Source organism: Budorcas taxicolor, chromosome 23 (assembly GCF_023091745.1).
Source record: "Budorcas taxicolor isolate Tak-1 chromosome 23, Takin1.1, whole genome shotgun sequence".
NCBI classification, from domain to species: Eukaryota; Metazoa; Chordata; class Mammalia; order Artiodactyla; family Bovidae; genus Budorcas; species Budorcas taxicolor.
In genome coordinates, this window is record NC_068932.1 from 40,967,664 (window position 1) to 40,991,688 (window position 24,025).

Here is a 24,025-nt window from a genome sequence, read left to right on the forward strand (position 1 = left end):
AACAGCAAGGAGGGCTGGCCCAAGGCCGCAGTGCAAGCCAGGGGCTGAGGGGAGCTGCGGAGAATAGAGGCCATTGATTTCTAGTCCAGTGTCCCTGTTGGGGCAGATCTGCCAAGGACGGGTGGAAGGCGGGCACAGAAGTCAGCCATTTGTAGGATTATTTGTAGTTCTCAAAGTCATTCCCTCTGCCTAAGTGAAACTGGGTCCATTATTAATAATTGTTATTAACCTCAAATTTTAATTAAATGTACTCTAGTATGGCTATAATTTACAGATAGATTTAATAAATGTACTCATAACCCTAACCCTTGGACTGCAAGGAGATCCAACCAGTCCACCTAAAGGAGACCAGTCCTGGGTGTTCATTGGAAGGACTGATGCTGAGGCTGAAACTCCAATACTTTGGCCACCTGATGCGAAGAGTTGACTTACTGGAAAAGACCCTGATGCTGGGAGGGATTGGGGGCAGGAGGAGAAGGAGACGACAGATGATTCAGTGGCTGGATGGCATCACCAACTCGATGGACGTGAGTTTGAGTGAACTCCGGGAGTTGGTGATGGACAGGGAGGCCTGGTATGCTGCGATTCACGGGGTCGCAAAGAGTTGGACACGACTGAGCGGCTGAACTCAATTTACATAAATTAGGTGAATTTCAGGAATTCTCTGTAAGAATACATGTCTAGACTATCTCTTGTCCCCCTTTTTAAAAATAAAACTTCTTCCTGATTTTCACCTGGGCACACGAATACTCAGGATAGAAATTATATCTCCCTAATTCTCTTGCAATCAGGTATAGCTACGAACTTCTGGCAGATAGGACATAAGAAGTAATGTGTTGCTTTCTTCTTCTTCCTGCTTATTGGTAGGTAAATGTGATGGCTGGAGCCTGAGCAGCTATTTTGGACCATGAGGTGCAAGCTAAGATTGGCAGAGAGGCATAATAGAAAGAGCCAGGATGACCTTCAAGTCATCATCTTAACCTAGACTGCCTATACTTGGACCTTAATAGGAAAGAGAAGTAAATATCTATGTCATATTAGTTCACATTACTTTGGGTTTTCTGTCACTCACAGGCAAATCTAATCTTCTCCCAACATTCTATTATTCTTGATAGAACCACTGCAACCGCCATGACTTCTCTTCGCCTGTGTGATTGTTCATCTCTCTTCATGACTTTGTGTTTGCCTTTCTCTCACACACCTTTATTATAAGATGTCAAATAGCACGTAAATGGCATGTAAACCCATGTGGCAGTACTGTAATCCTTTACCAAGTGCACCAAAGTAATTCTCCTTCAGAAATTTTTGTGGTCTTAAAAGAAATTAGCACTGGAGGAACCTAAATGAACAGGCAAGAAGAATCCATTTACTTTGATTCTTAGGTTCAAGAGTAGTAGCCCGAAGGTTTCCATAGTACTTTCAGAAGAAATGAGCGGAGCCTGTTAAGAAATGAACAGAGAAGAGCCTGTTAAGAATATTCACTATGTCCCCAGTCAGAACCAAATCATCTTTGCCAAGAAGTTTGGACAGTTTTCATAGGTTTAATGTTTGTGCTTTAAAGACTTCTGATGAGTTGAGTGAGAAATCTTAGGGCTCATCAAATTTCTTAGAAGAATTTTAATCTAGTTTTTATAAACCCTGTAGAAAATGTCCACTCATACCTTGTACTATGAGCTCAGAGTGAAAGATGGATGTGTCAGGTCATTTTACTGATGGGACTGAAATTCCCAACCTTCTCTCAGTCTTACCCTGCTCCCCCGAGAACCACATATCTGGATGTACCTGCAAAAGGAATAAAACCATCGGCATTCCCCCTTTATTTCTGGATTACTGGAAAAAAAAATGTTGTACTTCTGAAAGTTCATACAAACATCGAGGGTATTTCATGCTGCAATTTTACCCCTCCCCCAGCCCTCGGGCCAGTGGGTGGGGGGAGCAGCTCTTACTGACCTCACTATCTCCTTTATAGGGACAGGCTGCTTGGCCCTCACCCCGATGTATGCCTAGAATTTTCCTCTAAAGTATTGCCAAGAAGGTGTTTGCAATTTTCCAAAATGGAACCCTGACAGGAATTACCAGAAGACACTCACCAAAGTAAACTAAAGGAAAAATAGAATTCAAGAGCTTAAGACATTTCAAGCGCTATGACCATTTATCATGAGCTGACTCTGCCTGGAAGAAGCAAGCACATAAATACATAAATAGCTCCTTGGGCATCACAGTCTCGCCACCATCCTTGAATGTGTGAGTGTGTGTGATAATTTGTTGATAACAATTTAGATGAATGCTTTAAAAGACCCAAAAACTTTCCTGGGAGCTAAGTTCTACCTTGGACTCAAAATTTAATTTTAGAGTTCAGTTTTTAAGCTGACACTTACTCATCTGGTGACTGTGTTTATGTCTCCAAGAGCAGAGTCTTTGGAGCCTCTTGGAGAAAATGACAAGGCTGATAAAAGGGCAAGAAAATATGACCTAAGAAGAAAGGCTCACGGTCTGCTTGATTTATTTAGATCAGAGAAGACAGTGTGAAGGGAACCTTGACCACAACCCACAGCCTTCTGAAGACTTCCCAAAAGACAGCGTTCTCGTGCATTCTCTACTTTGGGAAAAGAAGTGAAAGTGTTAGTCCCTCCATCGTGTCTGACTCTTTGTGACCCCATGGACTGCAGTCCACCAGGCTCCTCTGTCCATGGAATTTTCCAGGCAAGAAATACTGGGTTGGGTGGCCATGCCCTTCTCCGGGGGATCTTCCTGACCCAGGAATCAAACCTGGGTCTCTCGCATTGCAGACAGATAAAGGATTTGGAGCAAGAATGAAAAATTAAAGCAACGATGAAGGCATAATGTCCTAACCTGTGGAATCATTAGTCAAGGAACAGGCTACCAAAAAGGCAGCCATTTCTCATTTTCTGCCCACCTTCTAAAGAACGGAGGCACTCCCCCAGGCACAGAGCTCAGGGCCTTGTGAGATCCAAGCTGAGGGTTTTAAAGGGTCTTGTGGCAGAAGACCAGTTTACCACCAAGCCTAAGATTTCATGCCCATCTCCTCGGTGGCTTCTTCTTGAGGCAACACTGCAAAGTCTCTGCAGGGGTAGAGGACAGGGGCTGAATGGGCACCTGGCATTGTTACAGTCTGGGCGTGTGTCGTAAGTTGCTTCTGTCGTGTTCCACTCTGCGACTCTACGAACCATAGCCCACCAGGCTCCTCTGTCCCTGGGATTCTCCAGGCAAGAATACTAGAGTGGGTTGCCGTGCCCACCTCCACAGGATCTTCCTGACCCAGGGATCGAACCTGCATTGGCAGGTGGGTTCTTTACCACTAGTGCCACCTGGGAAGCCCACGGTCTGTACCTCCCCAATTTTTATCCAAGCTCAGAGCTCCCTCCTCCAGCTATGTGGCTGTCATCAACCACCACCAAGATGGTGCAGCCTTTGTCTGAAAGCATTCATTTTAATGGAAAAGAAATACTATTTGGTAAACGCAAGCAAAATGCACTGCTAAGGTGAAAATATTCCATTTACTCCAATATCTTTCTGGAAAATGATCACTTGGATAACTCGCCTCAAGCCCTATAAACCCCAGAGAATAGGGCAGTTTCAGGGCCTTGCAAATGGCAGCTTCTTTCCCTTTTATTCCAAGTATAAATACAGCTTGGGTTTGAAGAGCAAGCCAGGCTGGGAATGCACAGTAACAGCTGATACTATTACGAATACCTAAAAGTGAGGAAATTCAAGGTTATGATTCCCACGGCCACAGTAACTCAGCCACATCGTGCAATCTGTTTGTAACGTGTACTACTGAACGTCGTGTTAACTTTTACGGCCACTATTACATATGCGTAATGCGAAAGGATTACGGCGGGAGAGGGAGCCATAATTCTGAATTTTCTGATATTTATGACTTTCGAGAGAGTTTAAAATGGCTACTCTTTCTCATTTGGGTTTCCAGTTCTGGTTGTATCTGTTTCCCATTGGCTCTTGGATTCTCAGAACCACTCTGGCAGAGTCTTCATTTCAACCCAGATATTGATGACTTGACTTCTGTTCAAAGAATAATCGTTCTACTCATCAAGTCCCTATCATGGGAAGAGATGCAGGAGATGCAGAGGTGTGCACCCTTCCCGTTGGTGATTTCTCCATCGTTTGAGGAGTTACTCCACATAAAATCATCACAGCAAACAGTAGGGCCGTGATAGATGCACAAAAGGAAGGCAGGATGTTCTGAAAGGGCTTTAGACTCCATGTGGGCTGAGACAGGGGAGGGAATGAAAGTGTATTGGCCCCCACAGCGCAGCAATATGCTAAGCAGTTTATGGAGAGGCTATTTTATCCCGCAGATGTTATAAAAAAAGGCATTACCCCATTTCACAGATGTATATGCTGAGGCTCACACAGCTAATACTAGCTACTAGCTAGTGGAAGCAGGGTCTGAACTTAAGTTGGAATAACTAAAAACTCATGGTCTTTTCTACCATCACAAGCAGAATTTCCTACCACCCCAAACTAGGTCTTAAGGAATATGTAGGGTTTTTTTAAAAAAATCCTTTCTTTTCATTTATTTAAGTGCAATGTATTTGATAGTAAAAATTCAGGAAACACAGAAAATAGAAAGCAGAAAAAAAAAAAGTGTGCATGACCCAACTACCCAGAAACTGCCACTCTGAATATTTTAGTGTCTTCCCCTCAAAAATTATTTTGTGAACGAGAACTTTTTGTTTGCTTACTGTTTATCAAACAAGTATTGTTTTTTTCTATGAATGTGTGTTCCTTTGTGATTTATCATAAACTGCTCCAGGTGGGGAAAACACAATAGGTGAGTGAGAGGTGAGAGCTTGGTAGCATCAACTACAGGTATTGTGTGCGCATGTAATCACATGTATGTATGTATGTATGTATGTATGGGTCTGCATGTATACATAGATCTGTATGTATACGTATTTATCTACAGATGAATGTATAGATGTGTATGTATATTCATGTGCGTATATATTCATCTGTTAAGCTGTACTTGCTTTCCAGTTTGACTGTATTACCCCCATTCCTGACCAAAAGCAGCTTAAGAAAGCAATCTTCGTACTCATCAGTGTCTTCTCTTACTAAGCAAGCATTCTGAAAGAAATTCCATAGGAATCAGATTTTTCTACATTGAATCTAACTCTGAATGCACCAAGAGAGTTTGTTATTTGATGTCTCTTTCACATAGACTTGAGCAATGTATACTTTGTAGGAATACAAATCATCATCCTTAAATGTCCATTTTCAATTCCAAGTTTGCTACATCCGGTCTGCTTACAGTTGGGGCATGCCTACCCCCTTGCCCTTCAAACTTTGCTCACTCTTCAGAGCAGGCGGGGCTAGGGTTTCCCTTCTTTACACGTGCAGGTGGGAGTGGCTGGGCAGAAGATAGTAAAGGACCCACGGGGGGATATTCCTGAGCCCTCAACCACTGGGACTCCCAGGATGCAGAATGAGAATGAGTCCATCAATGAAGTGCTACTCAGGAATAACAAAGAACAAAACAATGCCATGCAGCAACACGGACGACCTTCAGAGTGTCACACTAAGTGAAGTCGGACAGAGAAAGACAAACAGCCACATGCTATCACTACATGCGGAATCTAAAAGAGGAGACAAATGAGCCTTATCTATGAAACACAGGCTCACAGACACAGAGAACAGACTCGCGATTGCCAAGGGGGAGGGGTGTGGGGAAGGGATGAAGTGGGGGTCTGAGGTTAGCAGATGTAAACCATTATATATGCTGCTGCTGCTGCTGAGTTGCTTCAGTCGTGTCCCACTCTGTGCGACCCCATAGACAGCAGCCCACCAGGCTCCCCCGTCCCTGGGATCCTCCAGGCAAGAACACTGGAGTGGGTTGCCATTGCCTTCTCCAATGCATGAAAGTGAAAAGTGAAAGGGAAGTTGCTCAGTCGTGTCCAACTCTTAGCGACTCCATAGACGGCAGCCCACCAGGCTCCGCCGTCCCTGGGATCCTCCAGGCAAGAACACTGGAGTGGGTTGCCATTGCCTGCTCCAATGCATGAAAGTGAAAAGTGAAAGGGAAGTCGCTCAGTCATGTCCAACTCTTAGCGATCCCATGGACTGCAGCCTACCAGGCTCCTCCGTCCATGGGATTTTCCAGGCAAGAGTATTGGAGTGGAAACCATTATATACAGAAGGGGTAAATAACAGGTCCTACTGTATGGCACAGGAAACTATATCCCATACTCTGCAATAAACTATAATGGAAAAGAATGTGAAAAATAATATAGATATGAAAATACATATTTGGAAAAGAACATATGTATATATCTATATATTTGAATCACTTTGCTGTACATCAGAAACTAATGCATTGTCCATCAACTATACTTCAATAAAATAAATTTTAAAAAGAAAAACATGAATGTATCATTTTTATATTTAGCACAGAAGTTTTACAAAATAAGGCGAACAATTCATAATATCTGCTCCATTAAACTTGCCAATAACATGTAACATTGAAGAAGGATAGTGGGATGGGGGAAAAGGTAGGCCAGTCACAAGGGAGTTGACAGAGACCCATGCTAAATTTTCTTTAATGGCAGGGTCTTTGGTTAACGAGCGTGACTTTTGTTTCCTGTCCAGAGCGAGAAAGGGAGAGAGATTTTGGCCTGTGATCCAGGTTGGCTTTGCTGGGTCTTCATACCTACTTCTTCTAACACATGAGTCAACAGCTTTAGTAGAACTGGAAAATAGTTTGAGGGGGGATGTAGAGTCGGCTAGTGCTGTTAGAATGCCACAGATTGGGCAGCTTAAGCAACGTGGTCCTGGAGGCTGAAAGTCTGGGATCAAAGCGCCGGCAGACTTGATTCCCTTGAGGTCCCTCGACTGGGCAGATGGCCGAGTCCTCACATGGCCCCGCATTTTCAGCACCCTAATGATCTCATTTTAACTTCATCACTTCTTTGAAAAAGGTCCTATCTTCAAATTCCCAAGCAGCTCAGCTGGTAAAAAACACTGCCTGCTATGGAGGAGACCCCCGTTTGATTCCTGGGTCGGGAATTTCCCCTGGAGAAAGGATAGGTTACCCACGCCGGTATTCTTGCCTGGAGAATCCCATGGACAGAGGAGCCTGGCGGGCTACAGTCCACGGGATCGCAAAGAATTGGACACAACTGAGCGGCGATGCACAGCACGGCATCTCCAAATGCAGCCGTGTGCTGAGGTGCTAGGGGTTCGGGCTTCAGCGTATGTATATGGAAGGTACACATTTCAGTGCATAACAAGGACGTACTGTTCACAGTCCTGAACACAACATCCTTTGCAACTCAAGTAGTTTGAGGACCAGGAGACAGAAACACCTACCTCCCAGTTCTTTCCTTCTCCCATAATAATCAACTGGCCAGAAAAAAAAGGCTTGCCCTTCACATCGTCCTTACCCCAGGAGCAGGGCTGTGAGCCTGAAACCTGTCTCCAAGATACAGTGTCCACCCAGGGAGAAAAGCATCTCCCCTCACCCCATGTAATTAATTCTCCACACTGAAGCTACTCCCGGGTGTGGATTCCCACTGCCTTCTCCCCCCACCCACCGCTGGTCCTGGGCAGACACAGTCAAAAGCAGGTTGATGCTGACGGGTGATCATGCAGGCCCATGAATTCATAATTCAAAATAAACCCGTCAAAACATTTGCTCTCACTGGTAACCCCATTGTACCCCGAGTGAAAATGTTAAGACACAACAGTAGAAGAGATAAATATGGCAGACAAAAGTTTTCCCACAGCCTTTAGCCCCTTAAACATTCTAATCCCATTGAGGATATTTATGCCTGGCCAAACACGGCCACTGGGGGCTGGACTCCCGCCGTCGCCCCCTCGCAGCGCCCGCCAGGCTTTGTAGAGACCAGCTGCCTGTTGCTATGGCGATCTGGTTGCGGAAGGGCAACGCAGGGCACCCAACCCAAGTGCTTTTATAACCAAACCACATGCTTATTAAAAGAAAGGAGAAAGTTTCCATTAAAATATCTAGGCTGATTACATTCGGAAACTTAATAACATGTGTTGACTCAAATAACTCCCATTGAACTGAACCCCAGCAGGACTTAAGAGTTCACCAGGGGAACAAATATCACTGATGAAACTTGGCATCTTAACCCTGTTTAACATTTTAATTAAGAAAGGAAAATTCGGTGTCATTTGCTTTTCTGCGGTCTCTAGGAGCGGCAGGGGACACGCTTGAGAATTCCTCCAAGAGTCCGCGTAAAGAAATACATCAGCTAATTAGGGATGATGCAAAACATCTATATACTGAGTCTATATGCCTCGACTGTTTTGTCGGCCAACTGTTCTACCGCCCTTCTTTTTCCAGATGGGTTTCCGAGTGCACCTTCTTCTTTCTAATTGAGAGTTAAATTGTCGCTTGAGTCTTTTACTCCATACAGTGAGAGAAAAGTGAATACGAGAACAAACCTACAGCCCTGCTCTGGGGAAATGTCCAGAATTTAGTGACTTTAGAAAGCTCTCCCCCAAGCGCTCATTTCATAGCCATCAAAACTCATCATTTTTATTAGCATTTCCTTTTTGTTTTAGCCAGGCAGGCACCCCGGGGAAAGTTTCTTATCCAGTTAAGTAGAAAATACTATCTTCCCTGTTTGCAAATGAGTTTGTGAAAGGAAGTTTAAAACAGCAGCCAGGCAGAGGGTCAGGCTCAAGGGCAGCGTTCATGGCTACCCACACTCAACGACGCTACTGATTTGTCCCGAATTGAAATAAGAAAGAGCAGGGAAATCAGTTTCACCAGAAAATACGGGGAGATTTTCAGTACATTTCCAAAATCAAAAAGTAGCCAGCGGAGACGTTTTCTTCGCTTACTTTGTTTTGTTTGGCTCTGAAACAGAGTCAGTCCTCATTTTGAGTTTTTTGTTCATTTTAAGCCGGATCCTCCTTTGGACATTCCTTAATCTACAAGCCAGTCCGGAGTGTCCCGAGTTTACTTCCTGGGACCCCTCCCTGCCCTGTTTGGCCTGCTATTTCCTGCAGGGCCCCCAGGGAAAGCAATACCTCAGCACCCCCTCCATCCCGGGGCCCAAAAGGGATGGGGAACAACTGAACTATGTGTTAATTGCGTTAAGGCGCTTTCTCTAATGAAATAGTGGCTTTCTCCATAGCAACGGTGATTAAAAGATGCAGAACGGCGGGTCCTCCAGGGCCTGTCTGTCTGGGAAGTGATTGCCACTTCACAGAAGAATTCAGTCCAGATAGAAGTTTATTGTGCACACTTCACCCAAGCTGACCACTCAGGTCACTCCCCAAAGCTGCTTTCTCTTGCCCTGAGTGCTGATTTGCGGGAGGGAACCAGAGGATATTTGCCGCCTGGTGAGGGGGTGGTGGATAGGAACTGTTCAGAGCTGGGGGTGGGGTGGATAGAGAGATGAGATGGGGGAGGAAATAAATCCAAAGCTTGCAGCTTAAATGCAAGTCTGCTCTAAAGAAGCCCCATGCTTCATTAAGCATCTTTAAAAATGCTCACTGAGATGCCCGGAGGGGGTAAGGTAAATTCCCTTTCCGTTTTTGTGCATCTTTCTAAAGCACACAGCATCCCTATTTAATACACTATAGGGCAAGTGATTTTCAAAGTTAGAGGGAGGAGGGAAAAATAAACATTATCTGGACTGAAACACGGAGAACAGGATGAGATAATAGACTGGACAAAATTCAGGGCCTCGGACGGATGGGTCGGGGGCATCTGCTAGTCTGCACTTCTTTACCTTTCTTCTCCCATGCCCTAGTTCCTGGTCTCCTCTCCTCCCCATTGGTGAACCAAAAATATAGATTAAGGCTTAGATCCCCCACCAATAAGGTGCCAAGACACAAAGCTTCTACACAGCTGCATGCTTCTGACGCACATACAAGGAAAGATGATAGAGACGTGAACTAAAAGGAGCCAGGAGGCATGTCCAGAAGGTAAAGGCACACGCTGGAATATGAAAAGAAATGAAATACAGCGGTGATTTAAAAATTCCAGACGCAAGCCTGAACTCATCCCAAAATATGTTCTCGTCTTATAATGGAATCAGATTTAAGTGAATCCACGTTAATAGCATAGGCTCTGGGGATAGCCTGGGTGGGAGTCCTGGCTCTGCCCATTCAGCTCAGTAACCTCAGCCCAATCACTGAATCCTCAGTTTCTCCATTTGTGAAATGAGATGATAATTAAAGGAGAGAATTATGTATAGCATTTACTTCCTGGCATGCAGTAAATGCTCAGAAATTATAATAATATATCATTATTACCCAGAGTAATGCTCTATTGCGTTTGCGAAACATGCTGTGATTCACAAAGTGCTTCCACTTACCTTCCCTCTTGTAATCTTCCTAACGACCCTGAGCTAGCCTGATAAGCCCTGGTTGTGCTTCGCTGGAGAAAGATCAAAGCCCCTGCACCAGGCACTGCCAGGTCAAGCAGAAAAGGCCAGATGCTGGCGACAAAACAAACTGAGAGATCCAAACTTCTAAATCTAGCCCCGGGGACTGGGAATGTTCTAGGCTAGGGGACCCAGAGGTGAACAAGAGTGAGGCAGGCCTGCCATCCTGGGTCTGACCATTTTCAGGGGCCACGTCGGCAAGCTGGAGGGTGCAGGAGAGGCAGGGCAGAGGGGACTTGGCCAGGTCTAGGGAGGCAAGAAACACTTCCAGGGATGCTCCTATTTTTATTCACGAAATGTAAGAGATAACATAATCCAAGGGCCCTGAAGTGCTTAGATTTCTCTAGGAAATAAAGATGCTATTTATACTGGCATAAAGTGCAATTATTCACACTTTCAAAAGTGTTTGAAGAAAATTGGATGAAGGCCACAAATCTAAATATTTATAATGCCAAGAAATCTGTGTGCTACTGTGATTTGTTTTCTACTCAGAAAATAACTCACTTTAAAAATTACTATGCTAGTAATGCTAATGCCCAAACTTGATAATCCTATGGGAAAATTCAAATTCTAAACAAAAGCTAACACACATTACTTCAGGCAAAGAAATTTCTAATTACATTCTGCACACTGACCGATTACCTGGGTACTTAATGTAAATAACTCAACATCTTCCAAAGATATTTACCCAAATAGCTATGGGGGCAGAAGTGACGGATCAGTCCCTCCTGTGCGGTCATCAACACCCTTGAAGCGTGGTCCTTAAGTGTGATCCAAGAAACCATGGCATTGCTCCATCTGTTGGAAATGCAAAATTCCAACGCCCCCACCCACTGAATCAGAGTCTTCATTTTAACAAGATCCCCAGGTGATCAAGTTTAGTTCATATGCAGACTAAACTTGGAGAGTTGATGGTCTGCACAGAGATTGCACGCAGTAAAGTGGACAAACACATGGTCACCCAGTTAAAGGCTACATTTCCCAGCCTCCCTGGTGGCTGGGTGTGGCCATTGGTAGCTGAGTGGAAGTGATATGTACAGTGCTCAGGTGCTGACCTTGGAAGGTAGGAACCTGCCTTTCCCTTCCCTCTCCACTTTTCTTGCTGGCTGGACATGTGCGGTGTGGCAGGAGATGGAGCAGCCATCCTTGATCACAAAATAGAATCTCATGCTGAGGACATCAGAGCAAAGAAGAGGACGGCATGCCTGACAGTTAAGCCACAGCTCTACCTCCAGCGCTCTGCAACACATCCTTATTCCTGCATCTTTTACAATACCACCTGCAGTCAGTCTACACGTTACTTCTCATGCTTTGACTGTAAGCTTTAGCACACAAGAGCCAGGTCTTACTGAGTTTTATACGTTACATCATCTAGTTCTATGTCTTGCCTATAACAGGGGCACAAAACCCTCAGTTAAATGAGTAAGCAGATGAACTGGTGAACGGCGGAATGGTTTATTACCAAGAACTTGCTTCCACTGGCCAAAGAAAAACCTTCCTCTGGTCAAAGATGGTGCTCTTGGAGCTTCAAAAAGAGTAACAACTGCAAAGGATTAAAAGTCATCAAATATGTTCAAACATGTTAAATATGTTTTAAATTCATAAGTTCATAATCGATCTACAGATGTATATATGGGTTAGAGGAAATACTGACTGAACCCACCTGCCCTGGCCAGGCAAGACAGTAGCCACTTGCATGAGTTATCTTAAGAGGAGGTCCTGGAAAGGAATGTAAAACTAACAAGCTACTACCAACTGGAAGAACTCAGGGAAAGTCAAAAGGAGAGAGGAGACTCCAGCCTATATGTCTTATTAAACTCCCAGAATCCTTCTCGCTGGAATCTATCTTAGCTGAGCAGTGGGCACACTGCCAGAAAGGGCCCTGAGTCAGAATGATTGGTCAGACAACCTGGAAACTAACCCTGTCATCATAAAACCCGAGACTGTGAGCCACATGGCAGAGTGGTCCTCCTGGGCTCCCCTACCCTCCTGCTCTCCCCTGGGTGCCCCTTCCCAGTAGAGTCTCTTGCCCCGTCAGCGTGTATCTCCTTGAACAGTTCATTCAGAGTGCTAGACAAGCCCAGTCCCGGGCCCTGGAAGGGGTCTCCTTTCATGCAACTTACGTGTGCGTGTGTGTGTGTGTTTTCATTACCTTCAGAGAAAAAGGAGCAAATTTGTTACCCTGAAAACTGTAAATTAAAGATCAAACAATTATCCTTCATTTCCTGCATGACTGGTACCGCAAGTACACGGGAAAGAAGAACATGCTAAACAACACCATGGGGATGCAGTCAACAAAATCTGGACTGTGGAAAATTCTGCAGGACAAATGACCAGGTTTCTACAAAAAATAACTTCCAAGGGAAAAAGATATGCAGAGAAGACTTACAGATTAAAATAAACTTAAGAGACATGTGAACTGACTGCAATGTATGGACCTAATTTGTATCCTTAGCGATTTGATTTGATTTTGAATGATTTGTAAAAAAAAAATTATAAGATAATTGAGGAAACGTGAACACTGAAGAGATATTCAGTGACGTAAAGGAATTATGGATGATTACAAAAATGGAGATATAAAGAGGAATGCTAGTGGGTTGTGATTAATTATTTTAAGAGCTTATATCTTTTAAACACACATACTTATTGATGAAGTGATACAATGTCAAGTTTTACTAAAAATAATTTAGGATAGGGAGGTGATTCGGGATAAAGGGGAGAGATGAGACACTATGAGATGACAGCTGGTGAGGCCACGTGATAGGTACACAGGGGTTCATTGTATTATTCTAATTCGTATGATTGAAATTTTCCATAGTAAAAGTTTTTTTCTTTTTTTAACGCAATAACCCATGTTTTCCAAGCTAGCACGTCTCTACTTTTCAATCTGATACCGAGCACCCTGAAAGACCCCTTTCCAACAATATTGTTAAATTAATAACATTTGAATTTTTTAAGCACAATTCTCATAAGGTCAGCATTCCTACAGTGTGATAGATTATTGCCATTCCCTCTTATATGAAAGACTCTTTTACCTAAAGAAGTACCTCCTGACCAGAGATACCCTGGGAAGAATCTCGCTACACACACCCACACTGGAGTGGGTTGCCATTTCCTTCTCCAGGAGATCTCCCCAATGATCAAACCTGCATCTCCTGCCTTGGCAGGCAGATTCTTACCACTGAGCCACCAGGGAAGCCCTTCAATTATGACAAGTTCAGTAAAGACTTTTAAATTGTCCACACCAAAAAAAAATCTTTAAAAAAAATTAACGAGTCTTTACCGTCTTTGTTGTGTTCAATCACTAAGTGGTGTCCAACTCCTGCAGTTTAGGAGAATGGATTTGATCCCTGGGTCAGGAAGATCCCCTGTACAAGGGAATGGCTACCCTCTCCAGTTGCCTGGAGAATTACATGGATAAAGGAGCCTGGCAGGCTACAGTCCATGGGGTCCCAAAGAGTCAGGCACGACTGAGTGACTAACACTTGACTGCCTAAACGGACTTAATGATCAGTCTTAGACTGGGGAAAGAAGACAATAATAGAAGACATTATTGGGAAGATTGGTGAGATTAGAGCTGCTGTAGACGATACTATCGTGCCAGTTTACTTTCCTGATTCTGATCATGCTTCTCTGATTACATGAGACACACACAGAGAGAAACGCAAAATATTAGCATTTGAGGAACATGGGTAAAAGGTTTGCAGGGTTTCTTTGTTCTATTCTTGCAAAATTTCCACAAGCTTGAAATTACTTAGAAAATCTTGAGAAAGGATGAGAAGTGTGAGCCCCAGGCTGGCTGGTACTAGAACCCAGTGCTTCAGCATGGCAGCCTAGCACTGTCCATGAGCTATGCTGAGTGTATGATTCCAGGAAAAGAGAATATTATTCAGCCAAGAAAGAAATAATTTCTTTTAAGGGGCAGGAGAGGAGGGTATCAAAAGCCAGAGCCATCCGCACTCTCCTAGGCCAGATGCCGGGGACTTCTATTACCAAAACAAAATAACAGCAATCAGAACAAAACAAATACTCTGCACGGTTTAATCTTTATTTTTACAGGATTTGGCAGGAGCCATGAGGTCTGGAATGGTGGGTCTTTGGGGGAACTTTGTATTTATTAAAATGGTCTGGACACTGGTTCTTATTATTCTTTCTCTCCCTTTGAAATGGGAATGGAAAATCTCCCGATAAATGGTCAAAGGCATGGTCCAGATTTGTGTAACTGCTCTCCTAGCCTTTTGTGCTTCAACATCAGCATGTATGCCTGCAATTTACCCTCCTGAGATTCAAGATCCTCAGCTACCTACGCTTGCTGAAAATGCTGGGCTAAGTAGAAACAGGACCCTCGGTCATGTCCATAGCAAAACAAAGTTTCCATTGGAAAGCTTTGTCTAAAGGAATCTTCTAAATAGTAAACATTTACTGCATGAATCTAATTCACCCTTCTTGGAAGACAGGATTGGTTGCCCTTAGAATTTAACATTTTGTTACTCTACAAATTCCACACACTTTTCAGAGTTAACCTTCCTCAATTACTGAAATCCATCTTTGTGAAACAGCACAAAACACAACCGGGCTGCTACGTCATAATGTAAACAATTAAATTGTTTTAAATTGTGGTGAAATACATATAAATTCAGCATCTTAATCAATTTTAAGTACGCAGTTCTGTAGTATTAGGTATATCCACTTTGTGGTACAGCCAATTTTTTCATCTTTTGAAATTGAAACTCTTGTACCCACAAAGCCACAACTCCCCATTTCTCCTCCCCCCACTTTTTGGAGCTACTATTCTACTCCCTGTCTTCCAGAATTTGATTTACAGATATCCGCATAGAATCAGATAGCATTTTGTCCTTTTGTGATTGGCCTATTTCACTCAATATAACGTCCTTAAGCTTCATTCACATTGTAGCATGTGTCAGAATTTCCTTCCTTCCTCTTTAAGGTTGAATAATATTCCATTGTATGCATTCACATTTTTGAAAATTCATTCATCTGTGATGGACACCTGGGCTGCCCTCACTTTCTGGCTATTGTGAATAATGCTGTAAACATGAGTGTACAAACATCTCTTTGAGCTTCTGCTTTCAATTCTCTTGGCTATATACCCAGGAGTGGTCACTTTATCCACAAAGGTCCATATAGTCAAAGCTATGGTTTTTCCAGTAGTCACGTACTGATGTGAGAGCTGGATCATAAAAAAAAAGGCTGAGCACCGAAGAATTGAGGCTTTAGAATTGTGGTGCTAGAGAAGACTCTTGAGAGTCCTTTGGACAGCAAGGAGATCAAACCAGTCAATCTTAAAGGGAATCAACCATGAATATTCTTTGGAAGGACTGATGCTGAGGCTCCAATACTTTGGCCACTTGATGTGAAGAGCCCACTCATTGGAAAAGACCTAGAAAGACAGAGGGAAAAAGAAGAGCGTGGTAGAGGATGAGACGGTTAGATAGCATCCCTGACTTAGTGGGCATGTACTGTGAGCTTAGTCTCCAGTCTTGTCTGATTCTTGCGACCCCATAGACTGCAGCCCGCCAGGCTCCTCTGTCCATGGGATTCTCCAGGCAAGAATACTGGAGTGGGCTGCCATTCCCTTCTCCAGGGGATCTTCCCAACCCAGGGATCAAATCCAGGTCTCCTGCATTTCAGGCAGACTCTTTACTGACTGAGCTACGAGGGAATTCCTAGCAGACATGAGTTGGAGCAAACTCCGGCAGATAGTGAAGGAGAGGGATGCCTGGCGTGCTGAAGTTCAGTGCTGAAGTTCACGGGGTCACAAAGAGTTCGACGCGACTTAGTGACTGGACAACAGCAGCAACAGCGTGGTTTTATTTTACATTTTTTGAGGAACCGCCATACTGTTTTCCACAGTGGCTTCACCATTCCCACCAACAGTGCACAAGAGTTCCAATTTTCTCCACGTGCTCACCAAACACTATTATTCTGGGTTTGTTTTTTTTTTTGATAGTAGCCATCCTAACAGGTGTGACATTAGAAGGTTAGCATTTAATTGAACAATAAAAGGTTGACTCAGGCAAGGAAATAACAGGAATCAATGAAAAGGCATGGAAGGCATTATCTTATCCTATTTTAGGAAGAAATGTCCCTTGCCTGTTATTCAGCAAGACAGCAGCTAGACTGGGAGACTGAAGCCAGCCAGCCCAGTAAGGGGCTACTACTGCGCTAGAAGAGCTGGGAGCAACTGAACCCAGCATCAAGGATAAAGATGCTAGAACTGCATCAGAGCTGGAATTGACAAGGCTTTCAAGTGATTCTTTGTTGGACACATGGGTGATCAGTCATGGAGGCTGCAAGATGGACCACAGGGGAATTGATGCCATTTTGGGACCACGAGTGAAGGAGCAGGAGCTGGTGGAGGACCAAGTGACATGAAGGTATGGAGGTGTTAGCAAGCAGAACTGGGGCTGGAGGAGAGGATGACAGGCGACCCATGAGCATGGATGAGGCCGCTGGAGGAGGTAAACCAGAAAGCAGGGGCTGCTGCTGGCATAAAAGAACATTCATTAAGCTGCCCCACATGGAGGGTACTACCAACTACTTTGCCCTGAATGGGGCCAAAAAGCCTCCCCACCTGGCTGAAACGCTCCAGTGAAGGCATGTACACTGAGAGACTGGAGTCCTGGCTGAAGAGCAGGTGTCACCACCTGGCCACAGCAGGGATGGGGATGCTCAGGTCTTCGTTGTACAAGGTGAAACCTGCTTGTCACAGCAGGGCTGGGGACCAGGGCCCATCTTAGAACAGCAATACCAGTCCCCTGCCTCTGCTGGGGGGTCAGTGACACCTCCTGATCATGGGGGACACGCAAAGCCTTGCACCTACTCCAACAGCGGAATGAAGATGCCAAGTCCTACAGGTGAGATGTAGGAAAATGGGAGGAATATTTATAGAGTTGAAAATACACACAACCTGAGACGCAGACAGCATTTTGTCAGCTGCATACAGAGGCAGCTGTTCTCCTTCAGAATATGCTTTGGTGACATAGACAGTGTTTCTCAGCTGTAACAGGAGGAAAGAACACGGTAAACAGAATGACCCTAATCCTGAGATTCTGCCTTCTACAGACCCATCGACAGTTCACACTTCAGCTGCGGAAACTACCCTCGACCTGCACACGTAATAAGTATTTGCAACGCGTGTGTGTTTGAATATGTCTGTGTAGGCTTGCATGCAAAGCAGACACATTTGGTTTTCATTGTCCCTGGCTGACTCGACGAGTTGTAAAAGATCCCCTTTCCCCAGAGACGGTATGCGGGCAGCTCAGACTTTTTCCGAGCAAGGCATGTGGTTTCGGTCGCTTGTCCCTTATTAAAGTCCATAGGAGCTGTGTGGGGGTCTGGAACACGTGGCCCCATGTCTCCCGAGGAAACGGGGCGCTAGTACTCGATTTCGTGGCCAGGACAACACAATAAGACAAGGTGTCTTATTTCAGATTGGGCCCCGGGAGTCCTGATGTTGGTGACTTCCTAGATTACTCACTCCCCTGAGACCTTGCTGTCGAGGATTATGTAATGGGAGCACACGAAAGAGCTGAGTGGGGAGTGGGCAGAGCGCTTCTCTGGGGTCTTAGAGCTGCTGGGCCCTTCTTGGGAGGGAGACAGAGGCCCCATCCAAACAGATTCAGGGACAGTCAAGACTGGCAGGAGCCAAGTCATCTTACATATAAGAAACGTGTAGGTGGGGATTTTCCAGCTTCACTCTTACAAAGGGGAAAAAAACCCAGTGACACAATTTAAATAAAACAAGTATTTGCTTTATCATCTGAGACACAAATCGGTCACCTTGAATAGCATGTTTCCATACTTTGAGAGGAAGAAAGAAACGGTCTAAAATGGATAGTCACATATATTCTCAAAGAAAAGTACTATGAAGCGACCTTAGCTGAGGATACCTATATTATAAATGCCAGGTATATGTAGAATTTCAGATTTCTTCTTTCCCATCTTTGTTTTTCTTTCCCTCTGGCAAAGCCTATGTGTTGGCCTCACCATCAGCCAGTTACCCCCCCGCAGGGCTTGTTCTTGTGTGTGAGGGAGGGGTCCTCTGGCTTTCTTCCCTGCCGCCCCCTCACACAGGGTGCTCCCTTTAGGAGAGGTATGCATGCCCGCTCAGTTGTGTCTGACTCTTTGAGACCCCGTGGACTGTAGCCCTCCAAGTTCCTCTGTCTGTGGGATTTCCTCGGCAAGAATACTGGAGTGGGTTGCCATTTCCTCCTCCGAGGGATATTCCTGACCCCGGGATCGAACTCGCATCTGCTGCATTGGCAGGCGGATTCATTACCACTGAGCCACCTGGGAAGCCCATAGGAGAGATTAAGGAGTCCCAAATAGTCCAGCCTCCTGGTGGAAACAGCAAGCCAGTTTAGCGGATGGTAAGAGAGCATCCAGGCGTGCGGGTTCTGTGCAGGCGCGCTCCATTTCTATCCTGGGAGACGAGGATGTGGCTTCCTCTCCTCTGCTGGGGAGACTCCTCACAGGCCATCCGCCCACCCAGCGATGGCCACTCTCACCTCGTTGAAAGCGAGTCCCGGGCTTGCACACAACAGCCCGTCCGAGCCCGCCCACCGTGAGATGCCCCCTAGGCCTGTGCGGCTGTATCGCCATGACTTTCTTTCAAGTTATCTAGATTTCAGCAGAATTAAACCACGTGCTGCTCCCGAGTTATTTCTGCCTCCGCTTGGGGTCTCAAACCATTCCTTCTGCAGGGACCTCCTTGACCTCCTTTCCCAAAATCAACTGTAGGGCAAACAAATATCAACTCTCTCAAGAAACCACTTTGCTAGCCTTTGATTTTCTTCCTAAGCATGTCCGCTGGGTTTCGTCTGTGCTCTTAGCCCAACTTGCTTTCCGTCTCCTGGCTTTGAGTTTATCCCCCAAGACTCTTTCCCTGGTGGCTCAGAAGGTAAAGAATTCGCCTACAATGCAGTAGACCCAGGTTCAATCCCTGGGTCGAGAAGATCCAATGGAGAAGGAAATGGCTACTCATTCCAGTATTCTTGCCTGCAGAATCCCAATTCTCTCTGGACAGAAAAACCTGGCTGGCTACAGTCCATGGAGTCACAAAGGGTCAGATATGACTGAGCAACTAACACTTTAGCTTTTTTTTTTCCCCTGAAGACTGAACTGTGACTGTCCATGAACTCCAGGTGTGCACATAGTCATAGCTTTAAACACTCAACACACTGGGGGGGTGGAGGGGGGGAACACAATGTGAGAGTCATGGGTTGAGTTTTATTTGGGGCAAAATGAAGACTACAGCCCAGGAGACAGCCTCTCAGAGAGCTCAGAGGTGGTGCTTTTGGTGGAGGGGTTATGTGCAGTCGAGCACACATTTCTGTAGAAGGTTGCTGCTAGTTGCTGGGAGCAGTTGTCTCCATCATTGATTTTAGTTCTTTTCTAGACATGAGGAGATACAAGAATTGGGCTCATAAAACCTTCTCCTGAAAAATCTGCTCTTCCAGTTTCCCCCAGGGCGCAGAGTGCCTCATTCCTGACCGCTGCCCTGAGCTCCGTCGGGGTGTGTTGAAGGTCAGCGACTGCTGGGGTTTGTGACATTGTAGAGGCAGACGCCAAGTGACAATTTTTCGTCTATGACACATTTATTGTCACCGCTTCAAACAGGCCTTCCCTTTCACCCCATTTCAAGGGGCCTTTTGTACAATGGGGCCAGCTGTCTGTCTGTCTGTCTCTCCCTAGCCCGTGATTCCAAGAAGACGGAGGCTCCCTCTCTTGTGTTCACGCAGTGGCAAGCACAACGCCTGGCCCAGGACAGGCACGCCCTAGTTGTTGGATGGATATGTCCACTGAGAAGTCAATGAATGAATGAACTGTATGTGTGTGGTGTTGGGTTTGCACTGGGCTTTTCAAGAGCAAGCTGGTGGAGAGCCCTGGGCTTCCAGGAGAGACACGGGTCTGCAGTCCCAGGACGTGCTGGGTTAGTATTGGGGCTGCTTGCCCTGGAAGCACCCTCCTGGCCAGCCAGGGGTAAGGGGCATGTTCTGCTACCAGGAGACATGGTGATTTTCGGCCAATGGTACCGTGAGCGGATGGTTCAAATGACTTGAGCGACACTGCTCACACAGTCAGGAGGCCTGTCCTTGAGGGCCTCAGGAGCTTCAAGGAAAAGCAGTGCCTCATCCAATGCAGGAAGACTCCATGTGTTTAGGGCAAAGTAAAGTGAACAGCAATGACATCTTCACAGGTTATGTTTCACTGCACCTCAGCCCCCCACCCACACGCTATGGAGGAATGCATGGGTGCGTGGGATCTAAAGAGAAGGAGACGCTGCATTCCCAAGGCCACTTGGCCGATGGCGGGAGCTCCTTTCTGTACTTGCAGAGCTGTGTTCACAAGGTTTGCCTCCCGTCAGGATCTCAATTAGGGGCAAGGACTTCTCCCAGGGCCAAGAGTGTTCAGCATGTGTAAAAATACCCTTGTGTCCGTTGCACGAATGTCTTCCCATATGCGAAATGAATTTAAGAGGAAAAGACCAAATTAAAGAGGGATTACACTGATCTCCTTTAAGAATTTTCAAGTCATATTGTGCATTCTGTAATTTTTTTTTTCTTTTTGGTGTGTGAGCTCTAAACCAAAAACAGGCCTGCCCTGAGTACTGGGATCCATGTGCCCATTAGGCTAGGAATTCATTACACACAGCAAGCCCTCTACCAACAGCCCATGTGCCCCCATATGCCCTTCCCTACTGAGACGCGACAACCCCCAGTTGTTCATGCGGCCCTTTGTGTGTTCCTTTCTCTCACTGTTCACACGTGTTAAGACCCCACAAAGTTCAATACGTTCCATCTTGGACTCTCTTCTGAGAGTGCTTCCTACATGTCTGCACGCCATGCTAGGAAACTAACTGTGAGGAGCCGATCCCACCTGGGGTCGTGGAGGCTGATCTCAGGTCCCCATGACACCTGCACGCTTTCTCCAGGGTTAAGACTAGTGTTAAGACTAATAGTAAGATGCCTAGCATGTCTTTAATGGTGTAGTAGGGTTGGAGAAGGCAATGGCAACCCACTCCAGTACTCTTGCCTGGAAAATTACATGGGTGGAGGAGCCTGGTAGGCTGCAGTCCATGGGGTCGCTAAGAGTCGGACGAGACTGAGTGACTTCACTTTCACTTTTCATTTTCATGCATTAGAGAAGGAAATGGCAACCCACTCCAGTGTTCTTGCCTGGAGAATCCCAGGGATGGGGGAGCCTGGTGGGTTGCCGTCTATGGGGTCACACAGAGTCGGATGACTGACGCGACTTAGCAGCAGCAGCAGCAGGGGTGGAATGGGATTTTGTCCGCGTCTGACGGGAGATTTCTCCAACGAGGCCAGTCCTTGGCTGCCTCTACTGAAAACACATGCATCTTTCCTAGGACCTCGGTTGTCTGGGTTTTCTCCAGTCTTAAGAAAGAATTGCTGGACTTCCCTGGTCGTCCAGTGGTTAAGAATCCACCTATGGGAGGTTTAAGAGGGAGGGGACATGTGTAAACCTACAGCTGATTCATGGCGTTGTGTGGCAGAAACCAACACTACACTGCAAAGCAATTATCCTCCAATTTAAAAAAATAAATATATATAACATTAAAAAAAAAAAAGAAAAGAATCTGCCTGCCAATGCAGGGGACATGGGTTCGATGTCCTGGTCCAGGTTGATCAATGGATCTGGTTCAGGTTCGATGTCCTTCCCTGGTCCAGGAAGATCCCACGTGCCGGGGGCCACAACTACTGAAGCCCACGTGCCCAGAGCCCGTGCTCCACAGCAAGAGAAGCGCTGCAATGAGAAGCCTGTGCAATGAAGAGCAGCCCCTGCTCTCCAGGACTAGAGAAAGCCCGCGTGCCAGAACGAAGACCCAGCTCAGCCCAAAACTAAATTTAATAAAAAAAAGATTAAACTGCTAATCGACTATACGCCAATACAAATTTAAGAAAGAAAAGAATTGCTATTACGAAGACGAAATTCAGACACTGTAGGCGAGGTGCTGGTGAGGAGGCGGTACCAGTTCTATACCCCGGAGATCTGACCGTGTGTTGCTGGAAGGGATTGGCCGTGATTGACGAGGGAGCAGACCCAGGAATCGAGACACAGGAAAGAAAGCGCTGGGGTTGGAGTTGATGGAAGGGAGATGCAGGAGGAAAGTTGGAGAAGCTGGGGCAGGTGGGGTAGCTTAGGCTTCACGTAGAAAGGAATGAGGCGCTGTCTGATGTGGGACCAGGAGGGTGGGATCAAATGGGTGGTACATGGGGCTGTTAAACTGGCTGGAGGAAGCCAGGTGGACACTGGCTTTTGCAAGAATCCCAATAAGAAGTAGTAAGGGCCTGCACTAGCCCCATGAGGCCGGAAACGTGGAGGGTAACACAGAAGAGACTGGGATGCTGGTTAGGCCTGAGGGTTTCGTAACGAAACCTTCAGTTCAGTTCAGTCACTCTAGTGTCCAACTCTTTGAGACTCCATGAACCACAGCATGCCAGGCCTCCCTGTCCATCACCAACTCCCAGAGTCCACCCAAACCCTGTCTGTCGAGTCAGTGATGCCATCCAACCATCTCATCCTCTGCTGCCCCCTTCTCCTCCTGCCCTCAATCTTTCCCAGCATCAGGGTCTTTTCCAATGAGTCAGCTGTCCGCATCAGGTGGCCAGAGTACTGGAGTTTCAGCTAACAGGTATAAAATGCTGTGCATACGCAGTTTTCGCTCTCACAATCTGCCTTAGTTGCAGAAGTGCAGGGCAGTGCTTAGTAGCTCAATTGGGTTTGACCCTTTGCAAACTTCTGGATTGTAGTATGCCAGGCTTCCCTGTCCATGGGATTTTTTTCAGGCAAGAATACTGGAATGGGTTGCCATTTCCTCCTCCAGGGGATCATCCTGACCCCGGGATCAAAACTGAGCCTCTGTGTCTTCTTCATTGCAGGCAGATTCTTTACCAAAGACAACCCAGATCTGAAACAAATTAAAGACATGAGAAGCATAGTTTATATAAAAAACATTGGCCTTCATGGACCATAAAAAGAAAAAAAGTTACCTTTCCCTGTATAATCAAAAAGCAGGGGGTGGGGTGGGGGCTGAGGAAGGCAAGAAAGTTTCTTTCTGCCCCCTGGTGGCTTTTGGAAAACTTAACAGCAAGGGCAGAAAGAGGAAAGACTGTTCCACTTTAGGTTCAGCATCAACTGTGCAAACAGTACTCTAAACAAGAACAAAGACGTTCCAGAAGTTCAGACATTTCAGACCTTCCCCAGCACCGCTCACTTTCTGCCTGAGTCTGGCGAGTCGAGGTGGGGCCTCGGCCAGCATCAACTCTGCTAAGTGCAAGCAGGTGCTTCTCCCACCTCCTCACGGGATGGGAGATTTGGCCATTGAGATGCTGACCCGCTTCCACTGGGGCACTCGCAGCAGTTGCTGGAACGTGACTTGTGAGCAGAGGGCTTCTGACAAAGCCCAGGAAACAGCTCGGCTGGCCTCCGTGTCAAATTGTGCTGGCCCAGGGGTTGGGTTCACAGCCCCACACACAACAGAAGCCGCTTTTAATTAGGCTGGAGAAAACGGCCATTAACATAGAGACACTTTTTGCGGGGGGAGTCGTGGTAAAAGCTAACAAATCTATTTCTGG